This window comes from Eublepharis macularius, chromosome 2, assembly GCF_028583425.1.
Source record: "Eublepharis macularius isolate TG4126 chromosome 2, MPM_Emac_v1.0, whole genome shotgun sequence".
NCBI classification, from domain to species: Eukaryota; Metazoa; Chordata; class Lepidosauria; order Squamata; family Eublepharidae; genus Eublepharis; species Eublepharis macularius.
The window spans coordinates 118,902,723-118,925,949 of NC_072791.1; the positions used below are offsets into that span (position 1 = coordinate 118,902,723).

The 23,227-nt window shown below is 44.6% G+C and overlaps 1 protein-coding gene across 6 annotated transcripts in view; it reads right to left on the bottom strand.

The window, feature by feature from the left end:
• The window catches only part of MICAL2 (microtubule associated monooxygenase, calponin and LIM domain containing 2), a 247,655-nt gene that overhangs the window by 74,168 nt on the left and 150,260 nt on the right, over positions 1-23,227 (bottom strand). The window lies entirely within an intron of this gene.

Consider the following 23,227-nt stretch of genomic DNA (forward strand, 5'->3'; position numbering starts at 1 on the left):
CCATCCACCTGTCAAGAGGGTGGCAAGGGCCATCTAGCAGCTGTTGGCAGCAGAACATCACTTGCCATCCCATGGTGGCCAGGAGGCTTGGTGTCATGGCCCAGTCTGGGCTCAGTGAGAGTGGGGACTCCTCAGGAGGAGGAGAGCCTCATGTAGTCATCCATGACTCCTCAGGAGAAGAGGAGCTCCATGTAGCCAGCCCTAGCCCTGACTCAGCAGAAGCCAGGGGGCTGGAACCACAGCTGCTGGCGAATCAGAATTCACAGCCAGCAGCTGAGACAGGGCCACCAGCACTCTCCAGCCCCAATATCACTGGGGAAGCTCAACCAGAGACTTCTAACACCACTGGGGAAGCCCAGCCAGGGGCTTCCACCCCCCAGGTTCACCCATGCCTAAAGAGCGTGGCATACATAAACAGATGTTAGAGCTGCAGGAGAGATGGTGCAGTGCTTGCCTTCTAAGCTGACACCAGCTGCTGGAAAGCAAGGATGAGTAGCATCAGGAGTGAGCCCCAGCAGCTGGCTGCAAACCACACCTGGCTATAAAAGCTAGTCTGGAGGACCTGCCAGGTGTGGAAGCAACATGTTGAATGCCTGCAACCATTTCCATGAACCTTGTACCCTTCCCGCACCTAGACTTGATGCTATCGGAAACTGACCGCGAACTGGACTTGACTTAGCTTTTTGGATTCTGGAGACACACCTGGGATTGCATTCATGCTCTGATTTTAGACTGGGCTGGGCTTTTGGATTCTGAACTCTCCCCTGTCTTTGAACTAGTGCATTTACTGTGGACTGGACTTGGACTACTCTGCTTGGGCTAGCCTAGCCCATGACACTTGCTGGGGAACAACACATCAAACAGTGAGGGGCCTTTCGATTCCATGGATCCACTGCCCTATGCCTTGCCAGTGCTCCAAGGGCAGTAATCAATAAAGTTGTGGCCATTTCTATCAAACATGCTGTGTCTGTGCATCATTCGACGGGGCCCCCAGCCACACATTGCCCATGGGTTGCAAGCAGATCTATTGGCCAGGTGAATGTTGAAGGAGATACGGTGTCAACTGTTTAGGCATTCAGCAAATGATAGAATATCTTAGGACCCACAGGACCAGATTGCAAATTACAACATATATGAGTCCTGCACAAGGACTAGCAGCCATACCACAGCTGTGAGTTTCTGGGGGCAATACCAATATCCCCATTAGAAATGTAATGGGGGTATTGGCATGAAGGCATTATTTGCCCTGTTGAGGGGCTCCATGTGCATTAAATACTTGCACATGCAGCTCACTGATAGGGGGAAACACTCCGTGGCATGATTTCAGATTCTGTCTCCTACTCCAGTGTCCCAAAACAAACTGGAGTTTAAATGGAGTTCCCAAGTGGGACCTCAACAGCTATATAGCTGAGCCCCAATGGAATATATACTGAAATGCGTAGATTGGCCCACAGGTTTATCTGAAGAAGAGATAGGAGCTGGCGTTTCACCAATAACCTTCATTATTTCTCAGCCTAACTTACTTTGCATGAAGACAGAATGGGACAAAATGAACTGTGGTATAATGATTACAGAGTCAAATCTTGGGAAACCTGGGTTTGAATCCCACTCTGGAAGGAAAGTCACTGTGCGACCATGGGCTAGTCATCCTTTCTCAACCTAGCTGATCTTACAATGTTGTGATAATAAAATGGAAGAGACATTCTTGTATACTGCTCTGAGCTCCTTGGAAGAAGGGTGTGATAAAAATGTACTTATTTATATATTCATACTCCACTTTTCTCCCAGTGGGAACCCAAAGCAGCCTACATTCAATGTCAAGTAGGTTAGGCTGAGAGAGGGTGCGATAGGCCCATGGTCAGCCTGCAAACTTCCAGATGGTTGGCCAGCACTCTAACCACTACACCATGGCGGGCCTTGAACGCTCCCTTAAGCTCCTTGAAGGAAGGGCAATTGTTATAGAGAAATTAAGGATTAAATCTTTTCCACAATGATTTTGGCAGAAACAGGGACTAAACTTTATTACTTGTGCTGAAATATTTTCATTGAACTAGTTGGTTTTTTATTTTTTTAAAAAGCGACACAATGGATCTGTATGCTGGTATCAATTGTCAATAGATACAGCACAATAAAAACAAACATTTGTCTCTGCTGGGTATGGTTACTTTTACAATATCATGTACCCACTGAGGAGCTTACTCACATGCAGCAAAAGTAATTATGAATTTCCTTTTATTTTATGGTTCCTTGGGCTAATGAACATTATGAGGATACAGGATGGATACGAGTTTATACTAAACTCTTGCCAGAAATGTTTAATTTACCCTGGAGGATGCAGGCATGCAGTGAAGTTAGAAGGCGCTAATCCTTGAGTGGTCCTTCACAAGCCAAAGCTGTCCTTTAATCAATGTCAGGGTGTATGCCAATTTGCCAGATGGCATATTCCAAAAATATCCAGAGCAGCAGCCAATTGGAACTAAACATTTGAAATGTACTAGTCCAGTAACACTTTGCCTTATTTCACAACAGCTTAGTGAAAGGAACTAATCAATTTGCTCAATAGTCCTTCTGGCCATCTAGCATTTTCATTTATGCTGGAAACCAAGAACATTGGCCATTAAAGCAAAACACGAGGCACATATTAGAAGAATAAGAGTCTAACAGTCTATATTCTACCAGTGCCCAATATCTCTCCTTAGTAGTAGTGTATATTTTCAATGATAGATTGTTAAGACTATTGAACAGATGGCTAATCCATTAACCACATTTACTTTCCTGTAGTTCCTACTTTTCTGGAAAGCATGTAATAGTAATCTAAATGACAACCCAGAAAACATCAATATGACTAAAACAGTAACACCTGCCCTGGAAAAGAAGTCATCAACTATACTATGCACAGAGAAGAAACAGCTTGTATATTATCACCAATTTTAAAAAGCATCAGTACAAATCAGGTGTGAGAATTTAAACCATGGCACAGGAGGCAGGAGAAGGAAGGGAAGATTTTCCTCTGCCTCTGTGTTCAGGCTTCTCAAAGTGAATTTTAGGCATTTCTTCTGAGAGGAAGTGCTTGAATTTATTATTTCTTTAGAAGAGATATATATATTCAAGGTAGCTCACAAAATTTAAAAAAAAAACAATGCAATTATAAGTATCATCAATATCAAAAAATCAATGAATAAACCATAAAAGCAAGCCATAAAAAGCTAACAGCATCATAAAAATAGAATGGCTAAAAGAAAAAAAGAAAAAATGCTGCATCGGCCACTCGCTTTGACTGGGATGGGGGAGCAAGGTCTGCTGGTAACTTGTGAATGGGAGGTACATAAGTGTCCAGCGTCAGAAGGGTGGACTAGCAATGGCTATTTGAACCGCCTCCCTTTCGATCAGCTGGAAGAAAAAGTGTTTTTAGAAGGTGATTGGGGAATGGGGTTCAGCTCCCATGTACTGATAGGCGATATCTATTGCATCCACTCCTTGGTTTATGTTAGTAGGATCTGCTAGCATCACTTCTAGTTGCCCTTTTGATATGTGAAGCTGCTCCCAGCTAGTTAGAAAGAGAAGCATCTGATTTCCTTACTGTGATTCAGAAGGAGCACTTGTGGTTTGTAACTTTAGAGATGTTTACGCAGGTGCATGTGTAGAAAATTGGTAAGAAGATACTCTAAAATCTGGCTCTGCTACACAATTAGTTCATTCACAGTCTAATCTATAAAAATCGCCAAGGGAGGGGTACCATTATTTTCAGCTTTTGGGTTTTTTTTAAATGCCATCATGAAATTCTGCAGCTGGAACATTTTAGACTTTGATGCTAAGCCATGTTTGTAATGGAGTATAGTCAAATCTCTCATGCAATGGACATTTATATGTTTGTTTCTAAAAAGTCCCAGTTGAAATAATGTCAGGTAATTCAAAAGTCAGAAAAAATGTAACTGCTTTCCTTTCTTTTACAAACCAGCCTGTTCTTCCTCTGCATTTCAAGGGATTTCTATAGAGCTAGGAATGGTGGTCATTTACACAATAGACTCCATCTTGTAATAGAACCTTCTGCCATTGAGATGTGTTCCCAACATCACATACAAATATATCTCTCTCTTACACAGAAGACTGACCTTAAAAAAAATAAGTCTTATAACTTGAATTGCTTCGTGGCCTATAATTTGCCCAAGGCTACTAGTTGACCATCCCCTCTTGTAGAGGGAATTTCTCCTAAAAGCTATTTCTAATTTTGCATTAAATGAACTGTTTTATTAGGATGATAGAACTAGTTTCTTTTTGATATATGTTCCCTAAAAGGATTCAACAACTGAGTCTCTCATGCTACCAAACGATTTCACTATTTATTGAAATTCCAGTTTGTGAGAAAGCTTGCAGTATGTTTCTCCATCAGGTTTTGGAGGATGAAATCATTGGTCATACTACTGATTGGCAAAGGACATTACAAGATCAGAAGCTGGCTTGTATTCACTACAATCAAAAGACAAAATGTTTTAAATAATTTTGCTATTATGAGTGTATGAGGTATAGGTTATCAAGCCAGTTGCAGTTCAGGAAGTCCAAATACAAAGCATCTCCAACAAACGGCAAACCTCTACTTATGGACCTTATGTGAGGGAGTCCATGTCCTGCAAATTCATTAATGTTTTATTAATATTTATTAATATTTTATTTATTCTTCACATTATTGATGTTTTTCTTCAGAGAAGAAAAACTTGTTATATCAAGACATTTTGATTTGCTCATGACCAAGTAATTCATAAATAATTAACACACTAGAAATTTTATGTAAGAATTTATAGTCTTGTAGTTCTAGAATGGTGAATTCCAACATTTTTGATGACAGCTACAACATTCAAATAAGTTTTCTTAAAACATTTTTTCACGTTTTCTCAGAAGATACATTACTCTTCCTGCTAGAATTACATTCAACTAAGTTTAATGTGGCAAATAGGACAATCTTTTTTGACAGCATTGCTTCCCCCCGACAACTGAGGGCATTTCTTTCATCCATCAGTGATAAAATTTTCACAGAAACTGACCCTGCTCAAACATCCTAACAACATACCACAAATAATTTTTTACTGGGTATGTTATTAGCACAAGTGAAATCCCCCAGTAGGGAAAGAGCAATTGCTTGATTCTTTTATTATTTGCTTTTCATGCTGTAAAGAAGCCAAAGTCTCCTAAAGTTGCACAAGAACTTCTCACTTTGTGGAAAATGGCTCTTCAAAGGGGATGTTTTTGGAAAGCTTTTATTTAGTGATTTTTCTATGGAGTTTAAAGTGCTGAAAGGTTCAAGCTTCACAATACTATTGGGCCACCACAACAATATTGGGCCATCCCTAAGGCAAGGTTTTGTTGAAAGGACAGAGTATAAATCTTGAAATAAACTTTAAAAATTATATCATTGACACCACTGAACTGTGGAACAAGAATTGGGGAGGAGGGCGGGATTCCATCCACAAAACACAGGTCATAGTAACAAATAGACATGGGCAAAACCCAAAAAAATTTAACGAATCTGCAGTTCGTGGTTCAGTGCTGCCGACGATCCCAAGGTCACGAACATTTTCTGTTGCCGAACTGGTTCGTGGTTCGTGGGGCTCAGAATGGCTCCCGTTGCACTTAGAGAGCCCGTATTCACGGGGAGTGTTTTGCAGGCTCTCCTACAGCCATCACCCAAGTTTGTACAAGATTGCAAAAGGGATCTTGGAGTTATACCCTCTCCAATCCAAGGCCCCCAGGAAACTCCCACTCGATACAATTAGAGCCACCGGTTGACGTTGGCCCAGTGTACAGAAGGTGGGTGCTGATGGCAGCTTCCGGGCCTGGCGGCCACGGGGAGGCAACAACGAGCCACCTCCCTTTAGGGGGCGGGGGTCTGGCTGCTTGCTGGTGGCACCCCCCATGTGCCCGCCCGTCAGGCCAAAGAGGAGCACATTGGTATTCCCGGCGCAGGCTGGAAGGTGGGTAATGCCAGCAGCCACTGGGCCTGGCAAGCATAGGGAGACGGCGATGAGTGACCTCCCCTTTAGGGGGTGGGGGGGTCTGGTTGCTCACCGGCGGCACCCCCCATGTGCCTGCCCACCAGGCCAAAGAGGAGCGCACTGGTATTCCCGGAGCAGGCTGGAAGGTGGGTACTGCCAGCGGCCGCTGGGCCTGGCGGGCAAGGGAGGTGGTGATGAGCCACCTCCTCTTTAGGGGGTGGGGGGTCTGGCCGCTCGCTGGCGGCACCCCCATGTGCCCGCCCGCCAGGCCAAAGAGGAGCGTGCTGGTATTCCCGGCGCAGGCTGGAAGGTGGGTACTGCCGGTGGCCACCGGGCCTGGTGGGCATGGGGAGGTGGCGACAAGCCACCTCCCCTTTAGGGGGCAGGGGTATGGCTGCTCACCGGCAGCACCCCCCATGTGCCCGCCCAATAGGCCAAAGAGAAGCACACTGGTATTCCCGGCATGGGAGGGAGAGGACATGTCATTTGGATGGGGGCCTGGTCCCCCAGCAACCGCGGGTCCTCACCCGAGGGTCCCACTGAGGAACAGTGCGGCACAGCTGACAGTATCCACCTTCCTGTCTTGCCAGAAAGGATGAGAGGGAGAGGAACTGTCATCATGAGGAGGGGGAGGGAGAAGATCCCCCAGCAACCACGGGTCCTCACCCGAGGGTCCCACTGAGGAACAGTGCAGCAGCAGCGGACAGTACCTACCTTCCTGCCTTGCTTGGAAGGATGGGAGGGAGAGAACATGTCATGTGGGGGGTAAATGGGAAGATCCTCCTGCAACCACCTGGCCTCACAGGAGCACGCATTTATTCCCGGCGAGGGCCAGAGGGCAGGTGATGTCCTCTCTCTTTCTATTTCTATCTTACCGTTTTCTACATACAATTCTCCCAATATACACCATTCTCTCACTGTTAACAGACATTCTTTAAAGTGTGCACATACCTTCGAGGGTATTGTTCATTCTACTTATACATTCTGTAATGTTTGTATCTTTCTCTGTTTCTGATTTTCAATCCTTTTATCCATGGATGCATTGTGTTCACGTCATTTGGAGGGGAAGTGGCAAGATCCCCCAGAAACGATGGGGCCTCACCCGAGTGTCCCCCTGAGGATTTCTCTGGTGGCAGCCAGCACTACCCACCTTCCTGCCTTGACAGAAAGGACAGGAGTTGCGGGACACATTCCCACCCAGCTGAAAGGTGTCCCGTCAGTCCCGTTGACAGGGGAGCCACCATGCTGTGCAACCAACTGTATCCATATATGATACAATCGGCTGCATGATTGCAGCCAAGCTGTCCCTCGTGACCAAGAAGGGAGCAGCAGCAGGACAGTCCCTCATGAAGTGGGGGCTGACATGACTCGCTGTCCTGCCTTTGCAGAAAGTAGGGGATGGGCAGGACAGGAGACATTGCTTGGATAGGTCAGAGTGGTTCCTGACGGGGGAGACAGAAATGGGACAGCAGCAGCTGACATCGGCCACCTTCCTGCCTTTGCGGAAAGGACATGAGTCGAGGGACCCATTCCCCCCTGCTCAGAGGGATCAGCATTTGCGATGGATAGGGGCACCGTGCAGCTCAACTATATGTGCAACAGCTCCTGAGCTGTTGTGCAAGCGCCCAAAGGAGGCTGCCTCCAGCATCACCCACTTTCCTGCCTTTGCAGAAAGGAGGTATCATGATGATCTGGCTGTGCCAGGAAGGCCTATCAAGGTCTCAGAAGCCTGTTAGCAGTGGGACTGGACCTGGCTAAACCTGACCCAAACGTGCCAACTCTCATTTGAGATACCCACAGGACTTGATGGGCAAGGGTGCATGGCGACGGCATGGAGAACCAAGGGGCGAAATGTTTTAGTAGCCTGCGGAAGCCCACACACTCCACGATGGATGGGGCAAGCTATGTAGGGCAATCATCTCTGCCAAGATGTGATGGCCTGCATCCTGAGCCATCAGCCTCGAGGTTCTAAGCAGCGCTGTCCTAGACCCCAAGGGGACAACTTCCGCGAACACGGCCTGCCGGAGCACTCTGCTCCCACCAGAGTCAGCCCCAGGGCAAAGTGACCCTCTCACTGACCCCCGCTCAGAAGAGCTGGTGGCCCCCTTTCTCCCCCCAATGGATGTTTCACTGGGTGAGGAGGGAGACAGGCTCAGGTGGTGCTTCTTCAGGTGCTGAGTCAGGGCTGTTGAAGACAGGTGCTTTGGGTTTTTGCCCCTGTGCACCAGGACATCACAGGCACAGCACTGCACCACACGGGGGTCATCAGGAAGGGCATGAAAGTGCCTCCATATGGAGGCATTGAAATGTGGACTGCTAACTGTCACAGGGGAAGGAGGATGAATGGTTACAGGCTGCGCTGCGGAGCTGGCCACGGATGACCGAGTGAGGGGTGGACTGCAGGCGGGGACATCACCAAGAGTTTGGGATGGGGACGGGAGGGATATTTCATAACATACAAACCATTCCTCCAGGGATCCATTGCCCACCCTCTCCTCAAAATGTTGAGATTCTCTCCCCCTTGCAGAAAGACCTCTTTGGCCTCCTCCACAGCTGCCACAGGTGAATTGGGGGGAGAGGGAGGACTCTCTGCTGCCTCGAGTCACACCCAATACTACTTTCCACAAGTAAACCAGGATGACTGGCATCGCACTTCACCCCACAACCACCCTTGGTGGCCAACACAACAGGAAGACTCATTGTGCCACCAAACTAGAATTAAGGAGGACAGGAAAGGAGATGACTCTCTGTGCCCTCTGCCGTGGTGCCCACTGAGCTTGGCCCCAGGTCCTGGCAGCAGCCCTGGAACCAGAGGCTGTGGCTAGAGCCCTAGTCCAGCACACCAAGATGCCTGACCACCAGATCAGGCACTGGAAATAATACTGTGAGCCCTCAGCCCAGGTGTCCACTGAGCTTGGCCCCAGAGCCAGGCAGCAGCCCTGGCACCAGAGGGAGGGAGGGACTAGAACCCTAGCCCACCACTCCCACAGACCTGACCAGATCAGGCACTAATAATACTGTGTGAGCCCTCAGCTGAGGTGCCCACTGAGCTTGGCCCCAGGGCCTGGCAGCAGCCCTGGCACCAGAGGGAGGGAGAGACTAGAGCCCTAGCCCACTACTCCCAGAGGCCTGACCAGATCAGGCACTAGTAATAATACTGTGAGCCCTCAGCCGAGGTGCCCACTGAGCTTGGCCCCAGAGCCAGGCAGCAGCCCTGGAACCAGAGGAGATAGATGCCTATCCCAAAAATCCTAGCTCAATTATACTCTCTCTGTCTCTCCCCAAAGGCTAGCAAGAGCTCCGTCCCACACCACTGCTCGCTGAAAGTGAAACCAGAACTGTGATCGCAGTGCTTTTTATAAGCTGAGGTCCCATAGAGCAATGCAGGAGGTCTGTGGTTGGACATCAGCGCTGTTTATTAGGGTTTGTGGGGATGAGATTGGAGTGCCCGTGGCTACAGAACACCCCTCCCCCTCCCTCCCCGAGTGTCTTCTCCCAACTTGTAACCACTTTGCAGCTCCATGGTTGGAAGAAAGACCTGCCGATCAAGGTAAGCTAGGCTTTGATTTGGGTTTCCAGGGCGACAGAAGGAGGGCAGACAGAGTTCAGGCATTCCCCGGCTCCATTGCCAGGGGAATTGATTGATGGCACCTGACTGTCTGGCTTCCCAAACCACTGCCAAATGCGCTGAACCAGGCTTCTTCCAAACTCTGGTTCGTTGGCTGCAGGCAATCACGAACTGCTGAATTGTGATCACATGATCGCCAGTTTTGTGGGTTTTTGAAGTTCGTAATGCGGTTCGTGCCCATGTCTAGTCACAAAGCAGTTCCGATTCTCTTAAAGCAGATGAGAGGTTAAAGCAGAAAACTGAAATAGCGCTAACGCAGCAGCAATTTGTTAAACTGTTATTAGAAGTGGGGTTGAAGAGGACAGGAATTGCATATTTAATGTACTGCTGCTTTCAGTGAAAGACAGCCATTACATAGATGCATTGGAGCAATCTGTGTTAGTTGGATACATTAATACCTGTAGTCACAACATAATCATCATGGTACTGCAATGTTCAAGGTCATTACATTCAATGCTTATGAAAGAAGCGAACGAAGAACACAATAAATCATTACTGAACTAAGAAATATCAGCTCAGCCAACAATGTTAGCTAAAGCAAGTAACTAATGTGCCAGAGATCTTGAACTGAGGTCTCTGGCAATAGGAGACAGCTGATAATACAACTGGGCCTTCGACACACCATTTTTCAGAAAGAATATTTACATACAGCTTTAACTAAACTTAGTGTATAAAATATTAGAGAGATGGTATGTGTCTCTCTATTAGTTCCCCAGCATCAGGCACGAGGAATTCCTAGTGAAAGCTCTGCTATGGAAAAGGTGCTACATCATAGTGAACAAGTTGACTCTTGAAGTCACATTGGGACAACTTGTGTTTCAGCTACTGTTTTAGTTCATTGCACCACTTGCTTTCTTAAGAGCTTTGCATTGTAACATTAACAGAAGTAGATCCAGCATAAAAAGCTATAGCCTTGTTGATCTGAGCCAATTCACAATTATGGTTTAATGCTAGTGTTCCATACAAGGAACAAATACAATATGAAGAAGAGGTGCTTCTCTTCACATTCAAGGACATGTGGTGGTCACATCAGGGAGCTACAGTTGCCCATGCCGCTCTGGCACATGTTTACTCTGCACCTGGACATGTGCATCTCTGCAGGTTTCTAGTGTAACTACAGCAAACATTCTATGCTGTAAAATTTCAACAGGTATATTTATAGAAATGTATACATGTGAGTTTTATACACTTATAGAGCTTTATGTTGGTCAGATCAATAAAAATCTCTATCTGCCAAAATCAACTAAAGCCTTTTCTGTTACAGGATTATTTTATCAGCCAAATTTTGTCAAAGTTGTATTTATGGCAATCTCATCTCAAAAATAACACTGAAGATCTAGAAAATGTGTAGAAAAAAGCAACCAAAATAGCCAAGGATAGGAGACACATTCTAGACAAAGCAAGGCTAAAGTGTTGGGCTTTTAAAAAGATGACTATGAGGGCTACATGGTTAATTAAGTTATAGACAAAATAGATAAGCAACTTTCCCCATGCTCAGGTATAATACTGAAACTCAGAGGCACCCAATAACAGTGATTTATAGCAGAAAAGCATATTAAGTTCTTTTTTTCATTTTTCCCCATAACCAGCATTGGGAGGCTATGAGAAGAGACTGAGCAGGCACTCTTTTTGTAAACTCTGGAGCTATCTTGTACTACTGGATATTTCAGCATTGTATTTATTTATTTAGAAGATTTATATGCTCTCTGGAGACCTGCTCAAGAGCTTACAAAGTAAAAGGCAAGGCACTTATTTTGATTAGAACTCAGATTTTAAATTATCAACAACACCACTTTGATCCAAGAGAGAATGTTAGTCTTGAACATAGGAGAACATAGTCCAAATGCTACCTGTATAATAGAACCAAAGGGCAGTCTTTGGCAAGTCTTCAACCTCCATTCCTTCTGGGCCCAATATAAAAAAAAAACCATTCCACGTTTGTTTGCTACCTCCCCCATGCACTACTTGCATCTGTCCAGACGTGCCAGCATCAACTTCCACCAGCTCCCTTCCATGGGATGCCAGCAAACACTGCCACCTTCTTCTCACCCTTCATAGGGGAGTGAACTAAATATTATTCACATAATAGTTTGTTTAGAGAACTTGCTAAATGTTGTAAAATACTTTCAAAATTAAAACTGGCTAATAATATGCTCACCAATGGGAAGTATACTTGGCACTCTTCTGATCTAACTCTATTGTAAAGGAAATCTTCTGCATACCACACATATTAGCAATGCAGGAGGCAGCAGATATAGGAACTAATCTGACAGAGAACACGGGATGTAAATATTTTAATGAAATATCTTGCAAACAAATAAGAAACCTCTGAAATTTGTGGAACCTCAAATAAAGACCAAAAAACCCCTCAATACAATTTGTTGTAAAAAGATACAGCATTTTGCCAAATTATTGAAGCATAAAATTCAAAGCCTAAGCAACAAAAAAAATAGCTTGAGTAAGCAAAATTCCAAAATTATCCTTTTTGGAGAGAGAGTCAAGAGTGGAAAAAACTACCTGGGATTTACAGGAGAGAACACATATGAAAGAAGCAAGTATTTGGAACAATGAATAATATCGACATTAAAGTAAACATTGTCTGTGGGTTGAGGAGGACACAAACTTGTGAAATTTTATGCAGATTTCATTTTCAATCTATGAGAAGCAACTCATGATACACAGCATGCAGTTGAATCATTTATCTTTCTGCTATTCAAGGGGGATAGACACTGCTGTGTTTCAAAAACCAAAAGTTTAGAGTGAAGATCCAAAGTTTTCTGGTGACTGGGGGAGGTGGGAAGAAAAGAGTTATGGAAAGGAGTGCAAGGCAAACAACAGATATCTTCTCCTGTACTGTGTGATCTAGTCATATGAACACTATGCTCTCTGAAACATAGCTTATGATTTATGTTTCACTAAAGTCATCCAGATATTGAGCAACTACATCTTGTTCTAGGATAGTTGATTCCAATCTCAGGAGTTTGGACTTGGTTTATGGAAGCTTTGATGACAGCAGTTGTTAACAAGAAGGGAAAATTAGTTACAGAAGCCCTTAGTAAAACAGCTGGGAACTAGAGATGGGCACGAACCAAAATACAAACCGAAGTTCATTATGAACCAGGCTGGTTCGTGGTTTGCGAACTAGCATTCGTCAGAGCCCATTTCTGATGAACTGCCACGAAACTTAGGCTGGTTCATTTGGTTCATTTTTTGGTTTGTCACTGCAGACAGTCTGGCACTGATCAATCAGTTTCCTAGGCAATAGGGGATGGACTTCCTGCAGACCTTCTCCTGATCCAGAAGTGGCTTTCTGCTGGCCCAGAAGTGACCTTCTGCTGACCTGGATGTAATGATTTGCTGACCTGGATGTGACGTCTTCATGAACCAAACAACCCGGTTCGTGAACTGGGGCAGGTTCGTGAAAGTTCGTGGTTTGTAAAATGTGACAAACCACAAACCGCACTGTTAGTTTTTTTTCTGGTTCGTGCCCATCTCTACTGGGAACCATTGCTTTAGCAGAATAAATGAATAAAGAATATCAGGGGGAAGGAAAAGGGATGAAGGACTTTACTTCAGAGCCCAACATACCAGGTAATTTCTCTGAGAGCAATCCCACATTTCTCTTGTTGGATTGCTTCAGAGAAAAAGAAACACTCACCCATTCACCTTCACTCTGTTCAAGAAGTTACCAGAGAAAGAGAAACATACCACAAGGTACCATTTCTTTGATGCCATAGGAGCCACTAAAAATTCATTAGTGAGACAATGGACAGCAAGTGTTAGGCCCCTTTTTTCTCCTTGAGATCCCACAACATGCAAAATTTATACCTATATTGAATTTGAGGTAAGAGTGGTCTTCCTGATGTCAATGTATTTTTCTCCAAAGATAAGGAGAGTCTACCAGGAATATCCATGGCAGCAGAGGGCAGTGCTCAGTGGAGTCTGCTAATGCAGATGTTTTGGTGGCTGGAAGGGGAAGAAGTAGCCTAACACTTCCTCTTTTGTGGACAAGCATTTATTATTATTATTATTTATTATATTTATATCTTGCCCTCCCCGCAAGCGGGCTCAGGGCAGGTCACAACAATAAATAAAATATACAGAGATAAAATCACAATAATTTAACACAGCCTTCTAATAAAACCTGCTCACCATATAAAAACCATATAGCATCTGATGGAGGTGGAGGTGCAGCTTAATCATGCATGGTCGCTCATATATGGGGGGTAGATGGTCAATAATACCCCCCTTACAGACATAGGGGAGACCGGGAGAGAGGCATATTTGATGGAATCCCTGATGGCCTCAACCATACGCCTGGTGGAACATCTCCATCTTACAGGCCCGCCTGAAGGTGACAAGATCTTGACAGGCCTGAGTGTCCTCAGACAGAGAGTTCCACCAGGTCAGGACCAGGACCAAAAAGGCCCTGGCCCTAGTTGAGGCCAATTGAGCCTCCCTGAGGCCAGGGACCACCAGTAGGTGCTTACCAGCTGATCTCAGCACCCTCCGGGGAGTATATGGGAAGAGACGGTCCTAGTCCATTTAGGGCTTTATAGGTTAATACCAAAACCTTGAACCTGATCTGGAACTCCATGGGAAGCCAGTGTAGCTGCTGCAGCACTGGAGTTACAAGTGTCCAGAAAGGCACACCCATCAGGATATGGGCAGCAGCATTCTGGACCCACTGTAATTTCCGGGTCAGACTCAAGGGAAGCTCTGCGAAGAGTGAGTTACAGTAATCCAATCTGGAGATGACCGTTGCATGGATCACTGTTTCCAGGTCATAGGTTGAGAGATAGGGAGCAAGCTGCCTGGCCTGCCAAAGATGGAAAAAAGCAGATTGGGCAACTGCCTCAACCTGGGCCTCCGATAAAGAGGAGTCCAGCATCACACCAAGACTTCTGACCAGCCAAACGGGCATAAGTGGTGCCCCATCGAAAGCTGGAAGCTGGGTCCCCCCCCCCTCCAATGTCTCATGACCCAAGTATAGGACCTCCGTCTTCATGGGATTCAACTTCAGTCTGCTCTGCTTCACCCAACCAGACACGGCATCCAAAGCTCTAATCAGGGCTTCTGGAGCCAAGCCAGGCCAGCCGTCTAATAGATACAACTGGGTGTCATCAGCGTAGTGGTGACAGCCCAGTCCGAAACTCTGTACTAGCTGGGCAAGGGGCACATATACAGATTGAACAACAATGGGGAGAGAATCGCCCCCTGGGAGATGCCACACACCAATGGTTGGTGTGCAGACACCCTCTCCCCTAGTGCCACCCTCTGTCCCCGACCATGGAGAAAAGAGACAAGCCACTTTAAGGTAGTCCAACATATCCCCACATTGGCAAGGCAGTGGGTCAACAATTCATAGTCAACTGTGTTGAACGCTGCCAAAGGATCCAGTAACACCAGCAGCGCCAACCCGCCTCAATCTAGATGCCTACAGAGATCGTCTGTGAGGGTGACCAACACTGTCTCAGTCCCATGGCCCAGGTGGAAGCCAGACTGGAATGGGTCCAGGACCGATGCATCTTCCAGGAAAGCCTACAGCTGCTCCGCCACCACCTGTTCAATCACCTTACCCAGAAACGGGAGGTTCGAGACTGGGCAGTAACTGGATGGGTCGGTGGAGCCCAAAGTTGTTTTTTTTAGGAGAGGCTTCACCACGGCTTCCTTTAATGCCCCAGGAAAAACCCCAGAGCTCAATGATAAGTTGATAATGGCCTCCAGCAAAGCCCTCTTCCCATCCACGCTGGCTTTCACCAGCCACGAAGGGCAGGGGTCCAAGGAGCATGTAGTGGGCCTCACCCGCTGCAGGATCCTGTCAACATCTTTCTGGGACACCAGACCGAAGTGATCTAAGATCGGCCCAGAGGACAGCCAAGGGGTCTCCAGTTCCCTTACTATATCAACTGTGGCAGGCAGGTCGCGGTGGAGAGACAAGACTTTATCTGCAAAAATGCTCCCAAAAACCTCACAGCTAATAAGCGAATTATCAATTTGACGGTCTCCCTCTGAGAGGGAGACCAGGGACCAAACTACTTGAAACAATTTTGCCGGGTGTGAGCTTGCAGATGCTATGGAAGTGGCACAGTAATCCTTCTTTGCTACCTTTGCAGCCACCTCATAGGCTTTCATAAACACTCTATAAGATGATCTTGCTTCTTCGACACAGCTTCACCACTACCCTTGCTCAAGCCGTATCAGCTCCCGCTTCATCCATCATAGCTCCTCCGTATTTCAAGGGGCTAATCTGGTGCAGGGGCAGAAAGGGCGACGGGGAGTGATTTTGTCGATGGCTTCAGAGAGACGGCCATGCCAGTCCTCTACCAGCTCATCTAATGAACCGCCAGGGGGCATTGGATCCTGCAGAGCATTCTGGAACCCGATTGGTTCTATTAATCTCCGTGGGTGAGCATAAATTTGCTCGCCACCTATGCAGGGGGGAGCTGGTATTCCCAGACGAGCATTCACAACAGAGTGGTCTGACCACGGCACTGCTTTTATAGCATCAAGGTCCACATGAATCCCGATTTCAAAGATCAAATCCAGCGTGTGGCCCGCATTATGCGTGGGAGCTGAAACAAATTGGGAAAGTCCCAGTGCTGCCATGGAAGACACTAGGTCCGCAGCTTGAGAGGAGGTGGCATCATCAACATGGATGTTGAAGTCACCAACAGCCTAGGGTGCTCAAAGGCCAATCCCGCCACCGCCTCCAATAAGCTTGGCAGGGTAGCTGCTGGAGCGCTAGGCAGTCGGTACACCATGCAGATAGCCAAACTTTCCTCAGCTTCCCACATCAGTTCAACGCAATCAATGCCAGTGATCTTTGGTGCAGGGAGTGGCCTGAAGGAGAAAGACTCTCTAATGAGAATAGCCACCCCGGCCATCTATCCGGGACTGATGAAGGATCGAGAAACCTGAGGAGCTAGCTCTTTCAAGGTGACTGTTTCGCCATCCCTCACCCAGGTCTCAGTCACACACACCAGGTCCACATTTTCTGCCGCAAAAAAATCCTGCAGCATTTTTGTCGTTATTAACGGACCTGGCATTACACAACAGCAGTGCCGGAGGGAAGTGATTTATTTTCCTAGCTCCACAACCAGCATGCCTCAGGATGGGATGCAGGTTGGAAGGACACTGAGCCCTACCATGTCTCTGTGGCCTTCTGTTCCTGGCCAGCATTCCACCGCCAGTCCTCCCCCGCCCCCAGAGCACTGGGATCCCCAGCTCCCCTCCTGTCTCCTCCCTCGCATCCCCTTCACAATCTCTACCTCATATCATTGCCCACAACAATACAACACAACTGACCCAGCTGCCCTTAGATAATCTCAGTATAAAATTTCAATTCAATCATAACACAACTGTTGGAATCTGTGCAAGTGTCCTACGCTCAGTTGTGAAAGAGTTAAATTGTCGTTCTGTTTGTTTAGTCAGATAGCTAGTTAGCATAGGACCACTTAGGCCTCAAGAGAAGTTCCCGCCAGAGAAAGTGGGAGTCTTTAGTCTTAATGAGGGAATCCAGGATTGTCTATTGGATGAGCAAGTTTATTGGGGGGCAATTAGCTAGCAACATATACTAAGGTTTTAATTGCTTTTTGTTCAGTCTGCAACAACACTTCTACTACTTCAGTAGACCATGCAGTCTAAGCTTTTCTCTCTCTAGTACCTAGTTCAGACTATCAAGATGTAGTCAGAAACTGTTTGTTGTTTTTCCTATCAAATGTACCCTTTTTACCCTATTATGTAGTATTTTTATAGAGCTAGAATCACAGAAGTCTGTCTTATTTCCACTGTGCTATTATCAAAGTCTGCTACTCTGCAAACTTATCATCATCATCATCATCATCATCATCATCATCATCATCATATCTCATTGCTGCTGCAACTACCAATAAGGTTATGGGCCCAGATGTTTAAGAGGCATGACTCTGTGAGTTCTCAGCTTGAAAAATCAAGATATTTTTAAGGAGAAACTTTTCCAAGATTTTTCCCTGGACTTGCAAACTAGAGGACCTTTTCTGATTTGAGCTACCCCTGAGGAGACAACCAGAAGAACTGAAAGAAAGCTTGTGCCAGGAGGAAATAAGAAACAAGAAGCAAATCAGCACATCAAAGAAATTCAAACAGCTTGTAGAAAGCAGAAGCAATGAATGGAAATGGAGCTGTGGGTGAGAGAAATCCAATTTCTTCCTTTATGCACATCCCTAAACTGAATGATAATATTTTTTTAGTATGGAAGAAAAGAATTGTATGTGCCCTAGATGTTAATGATGTGAAACACTTAATCTCAGAGGACCCACCTGAAAATCAGGCTGAGAGGCAAAAGTTCATGAAACTAGATTCTCAAGACAGAATTATTATTCTGAGTGCAATTGGAGATGATGAATCCCCTTTAATAATAAGTGCCAGCACGGGCAAACAGTTGTGGAATCAGATTGAGCAAAAATATTCCCAGAGTTCTGACAAGAGAATCCAACTCTTAAGAATGAGACTTTATTGCATGAGGCTTTCTGAGCATGATGATATTCAGGCCCACTTAAAGGAAATCATGCAGATCGTTGGGCAGATTCAAACGTCTGGAACAGAAATCAGCAATTCTGAAATTAATGCTGTGATCTTAAACAGTCTTCCTAAATCATATTCAAGTGTACAACCTGTCTTGGAATCACGAGACAAAATAAACATTAATTATACTTTGAATTTTTTAAGGGACGAATCCATAAAAAGATCTCTTGAGCAGTCAGAAATAAAAATGAGTGTATTAAAGGTAACTGAAAGACCCAGAGAGATCAAATGCAGCATCTGCCAAAAGGCTGGTCATTTGACCCAATACTGTAGACAAAGGGAAAGACAATGAGGTCGTTTTGAATATCAAAGCAGAAGGGGACATTCCAGTCCTCACGATAATAGAAGCACACCAAAAGGCTTTACTTGCAAGATATCAAACAATGATTTTAACATGAAAGACTTATTCCTTCTAGATAGTGGCAGCTGTGAACATATTTGCTCAAATTTACTCTTTCCTAAGTTTCAATGGAGAAAGCAGAAAGAATCTTTTCCTAGCCAATGGGGATCCTATAGAGATCAAAGGATCTGGCGATCTTAAGCTGAAAGTTGTTGATTCAAAAGGAGATGCTGTGAAGTTGATTCTAAAAGACTGTGTTTATTCTCCACAAATAAATCAAAATATTCTGTCAGCTGGTAAACTTCTTGATGATGGGCACAAAATAACAATGGATAAAGATAATTGTAGCATTTATATTTCTGGATCGAATGTTGAAATTAAGGCTCTAAAATTGGCAAGAGCTTTTACTTAAGAAGTGCTGATTCTGTGATGGGACAGCAAAGCTAGGTGAAAAGTGATACCTGTGAATATGCATATCAAAGGGACGGCTCTCTCAGCCACAGAGCTGAGGAATTCTCTTTTACTGATCTGGCAAGACCCCTACCTGCTGACTGGGTTGCCAACCTGCAGGGAGAAAAGCAAGCAGTTCCCCTGCCAGAAAGGGCAGCAGAAAACCAGGGTTCAGAAGGGGCAGGAATGGGTGAGTCAGAAGAAACTAATGTGAGTCAGTCTCAGCAATTAACCCAGGCACCAAACTTAAAGCTATGTGCAAGTGAGCAACCTAACTTTGAAGCTGCTAAAATACCCATCTCTAAGCAAGTTGCAATGAGAGCTATGCTCAGTGTAGCAAACTACAAGGAAATGCATGTTGAATACTTTAAAATCAAAGCTGGATTTTCCAGAGAGAAACTGACTATGCTGTTAAGAAGGATGTACTTCCAACCAGGAAGGGCAGAGCCAAGCCTGTTTGCAAAATTAAAGAATGGACAGTTTCAATACCTGCTAATCTTGGGTGAGAATTTGATTTTGTGTTGTGCAAACAGAAAAGATGCAATGGAAATTTCTAAATACCTGAGTAGGGACATGGACTTAATATCTCTCACAAAACTAAGTGAATGTCTTGGATTACAAATTGATAAACTAACAGATGAAAATTTTCTCCTAAGCCAGAAAGATGAAATCTTCAACCTTCTACAATCTCTAGGAATGCAGAATGCCACAAGAAAAGACACACCAATGGAACAAGCTTACCTCAACCTCACTGAGGGAAAGCAACTTGAAAACATCCAAGGCAGCTGGACAAGCCAAAGGCAACATCTAGTGACCAAGCCTACCACTGAAGCACAAGCCTGCAATGAGCTGGAATTCATCCTCCATCTACTCAAAGACTTTGGCATAGACAAACTAAACCAATTTTTATATTTTGCAGGTACCCTCATCAAACCACCTAAGAAGGAGAAGCTGGAACAGCTACACAAGAAGAAGAACCTTCATGACCTGAGCTTCAGGACTTGAGAAGGGGTTGTTGGAATCTGTGCAAGTGTCCTACGCTCAGTTGTGAAAGAGTTAAATTGTCGTTCTGTTTGTTTAGTCAGATAGCTAGTTAGCATAGGACCACTTAGGCCTCGAGAGAAGTTCCCGCCAGAGAAAGTGGGAGTCTTTAGTCTTAATGAGGGAATCCAGGATTGTCTATTGGATGAGCAAGTTTATTGGGGGACAATTAGCTAGCAACATATACTAAGGTTTTAATTGCTCTTTGTTCAGTCTGCAACAACACTTCTACTACTTCAGTAGACCATGCAGTCTAAGCTTTTCTCTCTCTAGTACCTAGTTCAGACTATCAAGATGTAGTCAGAAACTGTTTGTTGTTTTTCCTATCAAATGTACCATTTTTACCCTATTATGTAGTAAAATATTTTTATAGAGCTAGAATCACAGAAGTCTGTCTTATTTCCGCTGTGCTATTATCAAAGTCTGCTACTCTGCAAACTTATTATTATTATTATCATCATTATTATTATATCTCGTTGCTGCTGCAACTACCAATAACAACCCTCACCCCCTCAATAATAAAAACTCAAGACCAGCTGGAGGAGTTTTCCAGTCTTACCTTGCATTCTTCTTCCTGATTTGCAATACAATGCCTGTACGACAATACGTAACTAAAGAAAACAGTAAATTCATCCTACAAACCTCTTACATTAATTTTTCTGAGATTCATTTTGAAATCATTCTGTTTTCTGGTACTTAGTTGAAACACAAAGAATGATAATCAGAGAATCTTGGATGGCTTAAGAACTTAACCACGCCATACATACTTTAAAAAATGACAGCAAATAGAAAGCATACTTTTTACAATTATGCTTAGACTGGAATCACAGTAAGAATCCAAGTGAAGACATCCAGGAAGTTTCCCATTACCTCAACCTGTTGCCTCAACAAAGTCATTTTTGTTAATATGGAAGTTAATGCTAAGTTTTTCAAATAGAATGTTAGGAATGCCACATGACAAGGAACTTATGGATTATTCGGGATGGTGAAAACCAGGGTCGATTGTAAAGAGCTACAGGAGAATCTCTCTAAATTGGGTCAATGGGCAACCATGTGGCAAATGAAGTTCAGAGTGGGTAAATACAAAGCAATGCGTATCGGGGGGAAATCTGATTTTAAATGCATGCTGATAGGGTCTGAACTGGGGAAAGATCTTGGGATTGTTGTGAAATGCTCAATAAAAATGTATTGCAGCAATGAAAAAGGCAAATTCTGTGCTGTGTATTATTAGGAAAGGAATTGAAAATAAAACATCCAATATATTGTAATTGCCCTACATAGATCTATAGAGAAGCTTCAATCGGAATATTGTGTGCAGTTCTAGTTTCCATATCTCAAAAAGGACATTGCAGAACAGGAAAATGTATAAAGGATGGCAACCAAGATGCTTAAGGGTTTGGAGTACTTTCCCTGATGAAAGTCTGAAGAGTCTTGAACTTTTCAGTTTAGAATAAAGATGGCTGAGAGAAAACATGATAGAGGTTTACAAAATAATGCATGGGGTAGTGGAGAGGGAACTTTTTCCTCCCTCTCCCATAATACTTGAACTTGGGATATACAATGAAATTATTGGGAAATTGGTTCAGAACAGTCAAAAGGAAACACTTCTTTACTCAATGAGTTCCTTACCCAGTGAGTAATGAAACTCTGAAATTCACTGCTGGGGCCAGGAAGGAGTACAGACAGCTTTAAAAAGCTGGATTCATGGAGAAGTCCATCAATGGCTACTAGCCATGGTGACTGAAAAGAGCCTCTATATCCAAGGGGAGCAGATTTCTGAATACCAATGCTGGGAAACAGCAATAGGGGAGGGCCCTCCAGGACAACAGATTGGTTGCTATGTGAAACAGCAGCGCTGGACTAGCTGGGCCACTGGTCTGATCCAGCAGGCTCTTCTTACATTCTTGTGACCAAGACTAAACTCTCAGGCCAGGTTCAACTTCCTTCGTTTTGTACCCAAGTATTCTCTACAGAAGACTGGGGATAGTGAAGCCACCCTTCCTCTTCCTGTGCAAGTCAAAATGTTCTAAGAAAAAAAGGAATGGCTGAAGCTGGAGTATGGGACCTTCATATGCCCTGCTTTTCTACTTTGCTCTTAAGTAATGCTGGACCATTACTGAGTTTGATGTATGTATAGAATGGGGCGTCAATTGTGATTAGGTGTTCAAGATATGAGCTCAGTATTTCTCCAAGATTCCTGGTTCACCTCATCCTCACCATCTCCTGCATCTTTGGGGTGGTGCACACAATACTGTAGTTCACTTGACTATTATTAACAGATTTGCAGCAAAATGTCATTGTACACTGCAGCCTTCTAGCTCCTCCATTCTGGACTGCAAATTTCCTTCATGCTTAATCTTAAATTAAGCATTATATTGTTACCTATTGTTAAGGATAACCAGATTGTCTCAGCCATGTTTTCTGTATCAATTAAAATAGCACTCATTTTTTAAATACTGGTTCTACAGTCTGGAGTAAATTCTTACCTGATTTGACAGAATGCAGAGAAGTGGATCTGCAACTTTTTCATCTTAGGATATTGTTTTGTCACCCACGTTAGAAAAACACACCCAAAGTACAGCCACTTACAGCTTTCTTTCTGTACACAGCTAAGTGTCTATAGTATAAAACAAACCTCAGAAAGATGTTTTTGACTTTAGGGGTACTTTTTTAACCCAGTCCACTAAATGTGTTCAGAGTAAAAAACAAAAAAAATCCCCATGAGTTTTTCTTTCTAGAAAGCTCTACTCTGAGAAAGTATTTTCAGTGCTCTGAAGATGGGCATGAACCGGGAAAAAACCAAACAGTGTGGTTAGTCGCATCATGAACCACAAACTTTCAAGAACCTGCCCTAGTTCACGAACCAGTTCATTTGGTTCATGGAAACGGCATATCCGTGTCAGCAAAACATCACTTCCAGGTCAGCAGAAGGTCACATCTGGGCTAGCAGGCCATTTCAGGGTCAGCAAAAGGTCTGCAGGAAGTCCATCCCCTGTTGCCTAGGAAACTGATTGATTGGCACCAGGCTGTCTGCAGTGATGAACCAAAAAACAAACCAAATGAACCAGCCTAAAGTTTGTGGCAGTTCATCAGAAATGGGCTCTGACAAACCAACAGTTTGCAAACCACAAACTGGCCCGTTTCGTGCCGAACTTTGGTTTGTATTTTGCTTCGTGCCCATCTGTACTCTAGAAAGATACAGCTTCTTTTCATAAA